The sequence below is a fragment of the Oncorhynchus kisutch genome, unplaced genomic scaffold (assembly GCF_002021735.2).
Source record: "Oncorhynchus kisutch isolate 150728-3 unplaced genomic scaffold, Okis_V2 scaffold2181, whole genome shotgun sequence".
In the NCBI taxonomy this organism is placed as follows: Eukaryota; Metazoa; Chordata; class Actinopteri; order Salmoniformes; family Salmonidae; genus Oncorhynchus; species Oncorhynchus kisutch.
The window spans coordinates 26082-34551 of record NW_022264126.1 but is presented as its reverse complement, the minus strand read 5'-3'; the positions used below and the strand labels follow the sequence as shown (position 1 = coordinate 34551).

At 40.4% G+C, this 8470-nt stretch overlaps 4 non-coding genes across 4 annotated transcripts; all 4 read left to right on the top strand.

Annotated features, from left to right (window-relative positions):
• The first annotated feature begins 1106 nt into the window (after positions 1-1106).
• trnat-ugu (transfer RNA threonine (anticodon UGU)) lies at positions 1107-1177 on the top strand. Its single transcript has one exon. It is a non-coding gene; the product is annotated as a tRNA-Thr (tRNA).
• A 2017-nt stretch (positions 1178-3194) lies between these two features.
• Positions 3195-3266, top strand: trnat-ugu (transfer RNA threonine (anticodon UGU)). The gene has a single exon. It is a non-coding gene; the product is annotated as a tRNA-Thr (tRNA).
• Positions 3267-5268: 2002 nt separating this feature from the next.
• On the top strand, positions 5269-5340 carry trnat-ugu (transfer RNA threonine (anticodon UGU)). The gene has a single exon. It is a non-coding gene; the product is annotated as a tRNA-Thr (tRNA).
• Positions 5341-7339: 1999 nt separating this feature from the next.
• On the top strand, positions 7340-7411 carry trnat-ugu (transfer RNA threonine (anticodon UGU)). The gene has a single exon. It is a non-coding gene; the product is annotated as a tRNA-Thr (tRNA).
• Positions 7412-8470: the final 1059 nt, after the last annotated feature.

The following is an 8470-nucleotide window of genomic DNA, read 5'->3' as shown; positions in this document are numbered from 1 at the left end:
CCAATAGCTACTTTCCTTACTGAGGGTGTTGGCAACACTGCTAACTTTAAACATCGCTATCTGAAGCACTTACACTGATCGCTGCAGCTGTACAAGCCCATCTGACAACATAGCCCACACCCAATCTACCTACCTCATCCCCATATATTGTTTTAATATACTTTCTGCTCTTTGCACACCAGTATTTCTACTTGCACATCATCATCTGCTCATCTATCCTCCAGTGTTACTTTGCTCAATTGTAAATACTTCGCTACTATGGGCCTATTTCTTTGCCTTACCTCCATTTGCACGCACTGTATATAGACTTTCTTTTTTTCTTCTATTGTGTTATTGACTGTACGCTTGTTTTATTCCATCTGTAACTCTGTGTTGTTGTTTTGTGTTGCGCTGCTTTGCTTTATCTTGGCCAGGTCGCAGTTGAATATGAAAACTTGTTCTCAACTAGCTTACCTGATTAATTATAGGTGAAATTTAAAAAAATAAGAAAAAACCATTTCTTTCCCAGAAAGGGATGTAGCTCAGTGGTAGAGCGCATGCTTCGCATGTCCTGGGTTCAATCCCCAGCTTCTCCATTCAAATTTTTGCAATGGCCCATCTCCTACTTTCCAGAATGTTGAAATTCTCAGCAGGAAACAGAGACGTGCTAAATATTTGCTCTTGTAATCTGAAGAACATGTGTTCAATCCCTGTTCGTACATTTATGTAACAGAAGTGGCATGGTTGCCAACTTCAATTGCATCATTTTCAAAACTGAAGTTCATGGGTTAGATGACTGTCCATACTTGCGTGTATTTAGAATTGCTGCTATCATTTCATTGTAGTTTCAATGGAGTGGTGTATATAAAAAGTACATTGTATTAATATTGCATTTTATCTGCAAATAAAATTGGATCGAAGCTCAGAGGGGAGTGCATGCTATTTTAGTACTTGGTTCAATCCCAAGTTCTCCACTGAGTATTTGTGTGCCAAATTCACATTACACAACTCCTACTTTCCAGAATGTTGAAATTCTCACAGGAAACAGAGATGTTATTTGTGTGCCAAATTCACATTACACAACTACTACTTTCCAGAATGATTATAAATATCTTGCAGCATAGAGTGGCATGGTGGCCAAGCGGTAGGCGTCGGTCTTGTAAACCGAAGATCATGGGTTCAAATCCCATCCGTGCCTTACTGAAAGATAGCTGGTACCATGGGAAGGTTCTTTCACTGGAGGACTTTGAAGAAAAAAAAAGTTCTCAAAATGGCAACCCTGCTATTAATAGTAAGGGGATTACCTCTACGGTAGAGCTAATACTTGAAATGCATGTGCTCTGAAGTTAATCCCCAAATTTTCTGATGAGTTATTTAGTGTGAAATTAGCTTTTGCACAACTCTACTTTCCAGAATGTTGACATTTTAAGAAGGAATAGATGTGCTAAGTCATCTGTTTTTGTAAACTGAAGCACATGGGTTCAATCCTGGGTTCAAGCCTTGTTCGACGTTTATGGAAGCTAGATGATATTATGGAAATGTACTTTCATTAGAACAGTGTAAAGAAGGGTCAATTGTATTGATATGGCCACACGACCCTGTATGCTCTAGTCGGCTGGCCCTCGCTACATATTCGTCGCCAGACCCACTGGTTCCAGGTCATCTTTTTAGTCTATGCTAGGTAAAGCTCCGCCTTATCTCAGCTCACTGGTCACGATAACAACACCCACCCGTAGCACGCGTTCCAGCAGGTATATCTCACTGGTCATCCCCAAAGCCAACACCTCCTTTGGCCGCCTTTCCTTCCAGTCTCTGCTGACAATGACTGGAACGAATTGCAAAAATCGCTGAAGCTGGAGACATATTTCCCTCACTAACTTTCAGTGTTGCCAACTTAGCGACTTAGTCGCTGTAATTTAGCAAGTATTCAGACCCCTCTGAATACTTGCAGACATTTTCATTTTACTCACTTTTTGTCTCTTCCACAATGTTATTCCTCACTCCTACAGTGTCCATCACAATTACATGCACATGACAATTATGCAAATTAGGTGATGACATCATTTAGCAAACTTCTAGTGACTTTTAGTACAGCCAATAGCTACTTTCCCTTCACTGAGGTGTTGGCAACACTGCTAACTTTAAACATCGGCTATCTGAGCATACTAACTGATCGCTGGCAGCTGTACAAAGCCCATCTGTAAATAGCCACACCCAATCTACCTACCACCTCATCCCCATATTGTTTTAATATACTTTCTGCTCTTGCACACCAGTATTTCTACTTGCACATCATCATCTGCTCATCTATCACTCCATGTTAATTTTGCTCAATTGTAATACTTCGCTACTATGGCCTATTTCTTGCCTTACCTTCCATTTGGCCACGCACTGTATATAGACTGTTCTTTTTTTTCTTCTATTGTGTTATTGACTGTAACGCTTGTTTATATTCCATCTGTAACTCTGTGTTGTTGTTTGTGTTGCGCTGCTTTAGGCTTTAAATCTTGGCCAGGTCGCAGTTGAATATGAAAACTTGTTCTCAACTAGCTTACCTGATTAATTATAGGTGAAATTTAAAAAAATAAGAAAGAAACCATTTCTTTCCCAGAAAGGGATGTAGCTCAGTGGGGTAGAGCGCATGCTTCGCATGTCCTGGGTTCAAATCCCCAGCTTCTCCATTCAAATGTTTGCAATGGCCCATCTCCTACTTTCCAGAATGTTGAAATTCTCAGCAGGAACAGAGACGTGCTAATAATTTTGCTCTTGTAATCTGAAGAACATGTGTTCAATCCCTGTTCGTACATTTATGTAACAGAAGTGGCATGGTTGCCAACTTCAATTGCATCATTTTCAAAAACTGAAGTTCATGGGTTAGATGACTGTCCATACTTGCGTGTATTTAGAATTGCTGCTATCATTTCATTGTAGTTTCAATGGAGTGGTGTATATAAAAAGTACATTGTATTAATATTGCATTTTATCTGCAAATAAAATTGGATCGAAGCTCAGAGGGGGAGTGCATGCTATTTTAGTACTTGGTTCAATCCCAAGGTTCTCCACTGAGTATTTGTGTGCCAAATTCACATTACACAACTCCTACTTTCCAGAATGTTGAAATTCTCACAGGAAACAGAGATGTTATTTGTGTGCCAAATTCACATTACACAACTACTACTTTCCAGAATATTGATAAATATCTTGCAGCATAGAGTGGCATGGTGGCCAAGCGGTAAGGCGTCGGTCTTGTAAACCGAAGATCATGGGTTCAAATCCCATCCGTGCCTTACTGAAAGATAGCTGGTACCATGGGAAGGTTCTTTCAACTGGAGGACTTTGAAGAAGAAAAAAAAGTTCTCAAAATGGCAACCCTGCTATTATATAGTAAGGGGATGTACCTCTACGGTAGAGCTAATACTTGAAATGCATGTGCTCTGAAGTTAATCCCCAAATATTCTGATGAGTATATTTAGTTGTGAAATTAGCTTTTGCACAACTCTACTTTCCAGAATGTTGACATTTTAAGAAGGAAATAGATGTGCTAAGTCATCTGTTTTTGTAAACTGAAGCACATGGGTTCAATCCTGGGTTCAAGCCTTGTTCGACGTTTATGGAAGCTAGATGATATTATGGAAATGTACTTTCATTAGAACAGTGTAAAGAAAGGGTCAATTGTATTGATATGGCCACTACGACCTGTATGCTCTAGTCGGCTGGCCCTCGCTACATATTCGTCGCCAGACCCACTGGTTCCAGGTCATCTTTTTAGTCTATGCTAGGTAAAGCTCCGCCTTATCTCAGCTCACTGGTCACGATAACAACACCCACCCGTAGCACACGCGTTCCAGCAGGTATATCTCACTGGTCATCCCCAAAGCCAACACCTCCTTTGGCCGCCTTTCCTTCCAGGTCTCTGCTGACAATGACTGGAACGAATTGCAAAAATCGCTGAAGCTGGAGACATATTTCCCTCACTAACTTTCAGTGTTGCCAACTTAGCGACTTAGTCGCTGTATTTAGCAAGTATTCAGACCCCTCTGAATACTTGCAGACATTTTCATTTTACTCACTTTTTGTCTCTTCCACAATGTTATTCCTCACTCCTACAGTGTCCATCACAATTACATGGACAATTATGCAAATTAGGTGATGACATCATTTAGCAACTTCTAGTGACTTTTAGGACAGCCAATAGCTACTTTCCTTACTGAGGTGTTGGCAACACTGCTAACTTTAAACATCGGCTATCTGAGCAGCTAACTGATCGCTGCAGCTGTACAAAGCCCATCTGTAAATAGCCCACCCAATCTACCTACCTCATCCCCATATTGTTTTAATATACTTTCTGCTCTTTGCACACCAGTATTTCTACTTGCACATCATCATCTGCTCATCTATCACTCCAGTGTTAATTTGCTCAATTGTAAATACTTCGCTACTATGGCCTATTTCTTGCCTTACCTCCATTTGCACGCACTGTATATAGACTTTCTTTTTTTCTTCTATTGTGTTATTGACTGTACGCTTGTTTATTCCATCTGTAACTCTGTGTTGTTGTTTGTGTTGCGCTGCTTTGCTTTATCTTGGCCAGGTCGCAGTTGAATATGAAAACTTGTTCTCAACTAGCTTACCTGATTAATTATAGGTGAAATTTAAAAAAATAAGAAAAAACCATTTCTTTCCCAGAAAGGGGATGTAGCTCAGTGGTAGAGCGCATGCTTCGCATGTCCTGGGTTCAATCCCCAGCTTCTCCATTCAAATTTTTGCAATGGCCCATCTCCTACTTTCCAGAATGTTGAAATTCTCAGCAGGAAACAGAGACGTGCTAAATAATTTGCTCTTGTAATCTGAAGAACATGTGTTCAATCCCTGTTCGTACATTTATGTAACAGAAGTGGCATGGTTGCCAACTTCAATTGCATCATTTTCAAAAACTGAAGTTCATGGGTTAGATGACTGTCCATACTTGCGTGTATTTAGAATTGCTGCTATCATTTCATTGTAGTTTCAATGGAGTGGTGTATATAAAAAGTACATTGTATTAATATTGCATTTTATCTGCAAATAAAATTGGATCGAAGCTCAGAGGGGGAGTGCATGCTATTTTAGTACTTGGTTCAATCCCAAGGTTCTCCACTGAGTATTTGTGTGCCAAATTCACATTACACAACTCCTACTTTCCAGAATGTTGAAATTCTCACAGGAAACAGAGATGTTATTTGTGTGCCAAATTCACATTACACAACTACTACTTTCCAGAATATTGATAAATATCTTGCAGCATAGAGTGGCATGGTGGCCAAGCGGTAAGGCGTCGGTCTTGTAAACCGAAGATCATGGGTTCAAATCCCATCCGTGCCTTACTGAAAGATAGCTGGTACCATGGGAAGGTTCTTTCACTGGAGGACTTTGAAGAAGAAAAAAAAGTTCTCAAAATGGCAACCCTGCTATTATATAGTAAGGGGATGTACCTCTACGGTAGAGCTAATACTTGAAATGCATGTGCTCTGAAGTTAATCCCCAAATATTCTGATGAGTATATTTAGTTGTGAAATTAGCTTTTGCACAACTCTACTTTCCAGAATGTTGACATTTTAAGAAGGAAATAGATGTGCTAAGTCATCTGTTTTTGTAAACTGAAGCACATGGGTTCAATCCTGGGTTCAAGCCTTGTTCGACGTTTATGGAAGCTAGATGATATTATGGAAATGTACTTTCATTAGAACAGTGTAAAGAAAGGGTCAATTGTATTGATATGGCCACTACGACCTGTATGCTCTAGTCGGCTGGCCCTCGCTACATATTCGTCGCCAGACCCACTGGTTCCAGGTCATCTTTTAGTCTATGCTAGGTAAAGCTCCGCCTTATCTCAGCTCACTGGTCACGATAACAACACCCACCCGTAGCACGCGTTCCAGCAGGTATATCTCACTGGTCATCCCCAAAGCCAACACCTCCTTTGGCCGCCTTTCCTTCCAGGTCTCTGCTGACAATGACTGGAACGAATTGCAAAAATCGCTGAAGCTGGAGACATATTTCCCTCACTAACTTTCAGTGTTGCCAACTTAGCGACTTAGTCGCTGTATTTAGCAAGTATTCAGACCCCTCTGAATACTTGCAGACATTTTCATTTTACTCACTTTTTGTCTCTTCCACAATGTTATTCCTCACTCCTACAGTGTCCATCACAATTACATGGACAATTATGCAAATTAGGTGATGACATCATTTAGCAACTTCTAGTGACTTTTAGGACAGCCAATAGCTACTTTCCTTACTGAGGTGTTGGCAACACTGCTAACTTTAAACATCGGCTATCTGAGCAGCTAACTGATCGCTGCAGCTGTACAAAGCCCATCTGTAAATAGCCCACCCAATCTACCTACCTCATCCCCATATTGTTTTAATATACTTTCTGCTCTTTGCACACCAGTATTTCTACTTGCACATCATCATCTGCTCATCTATCACTCCAGTGTTAATTTGCTCAATTGTAAATACTTCGCTACTATGGCCTATTTCTTGCCTTACCTCCATTTGCACGCACTGTATATAGACTTTCTTTTTTTTCTTCTATTGTGTTATTGACTGTACGCTTGTTTATTCCATCTGTAACTCTGTGTTGTTGTTTGTGTTGCGCTGCTTTGCTTTATCTTGGCCAGGTCGCAGTTGAATATGAAAACTTGTTCTCAACTAGCTTACCTGATTAATTATAGGTGAAATTTAAAAAAATAAGAAAAAACCATTTCTTTCCCAGAAAGGGGATGTAGCTCAGTGGTAGAGCGCATGCTTCGCATGTCCTGGGTTCAATCCCCAGCTTCTCCATTCAAATTTTTGCAATGGCCCATCTCCTACTTTCCAGAATGTTGAAATTCTCAGCAGGAAACAGAGACGTGCTAAATAATTTGCTCTTGTAATCTGAAGAACATGTGTTCAATCCCTGTTCGTACATTTATGTAACAGAAGTGGCATGGTTGCCAACTTCAATTGCATCATTTTCAAAAACTGAAGTTCATGGGTTAGATGACTGTCCATACTTGCGTGTATTTAGAATTGCTGCTATCATTTCATTGTAGTTTCAATGGAGTGGTGTATATAAAAAGTACATTGTATTAATATTGCATTTTATCTGCAAATAAAATTGGATCGAAGCTCAGAGGGGGAGTGCATGCTATTTTAGTACTTGGTTCAATCCCAAGGTTCTCCACTGAGTATTTGTGTGCCAAATTCACATTACACAACTCCTACTTTCCAGAATGTTGAAATTCTCACAGGAAACAGAGATGTTATTTGTGTGCCAAATTCACATTACACAACTACTACTTTCCAGAATATTGATAAATATCTTGCAGCATAGAGTGGCATGGTGGCCAAGCGGTAAGGCGTCGGTCTTGTAAACCGAAGATCATGGGTTCAAATCCCATCCGTGCCTTACTGAAAGATAGCTGGTACCATGGGAAGGTTCTTTCACTGGAGGACTTTGAAGAAGAAAAAAAAGTTCTCAAAATGGCAACCCTGCTATTATATAGTAAGGGGATGTACCTCTACGGTAGAGCTAATACTTGAAATGCATGTGCTCTGAAGTTAATCCCCAAATATTCTGATGAGTATATTTAGTTGTGAAATTAGCTTTTGCACAACTCTACTTTCCAGAATGTTGACATTTTAAGAAGGAAATAGATGTGCTAAGTCATCTGTTTTTGTAAACTGAAGCACATGGGTTCAATCCTGGGTTCAAGCCTTGTTCGACGTTTATGGAAGCTAGATGATATTATGGAAATGTACTTTCATTAGAACAGTGTAAAGAAAGGGTCAATTGTATTGATATGGCCACTACGACCTGTATGCTCTAGTCGGCTGGCCCTCGCTACATATTCGTCGCCAGACCCACTGGTTCCAGGTCATCTTTTTAGTCTATGCTAGGTAAAGCTCCGCCTTATCTCAGCTCACTGGTCACGATAACAACACCCACCCGTAGCACGCGTTCCAGCAGGTATATCTCACTGGTCATCCCCAAAGCCAACACCTCCTTTGGCCGCCTTTCCTTCCAGGTCTCTGCTGACAATGACTGGAACGAATTGCAAAAATCGCTGAAGCTGGAGACATATTTCCCTCACTAACTTTCAGTGTTGCCAACTTAGCGACTTAGTCGCTGTATTTAGCAAGTATTCAGACCCCTCTGAATACTTGCAGACATTTTCATTTTACTCACTTTTTGTCTCTTCCACAATGTTATTCCTCACTCCTACAGTGTCCATCACAATTACATGGACAATTATGCAAATTAGGTGATGACATCATTTAGCAACTTCTAGTGACTTTTAGGACAGCCAATAGCTACTTTCCTTACTGAGGTGTTGGCAACACTGCTAACTTTAAACATCGGCTATCTGAGCAGCTAACTGATCGCTGCAGCTGTACAAAGCCCATCTGTAAATAGCCCACCCAATCTACCTACCTCATCCCCATATTGTTTTAATATACTTTCTGC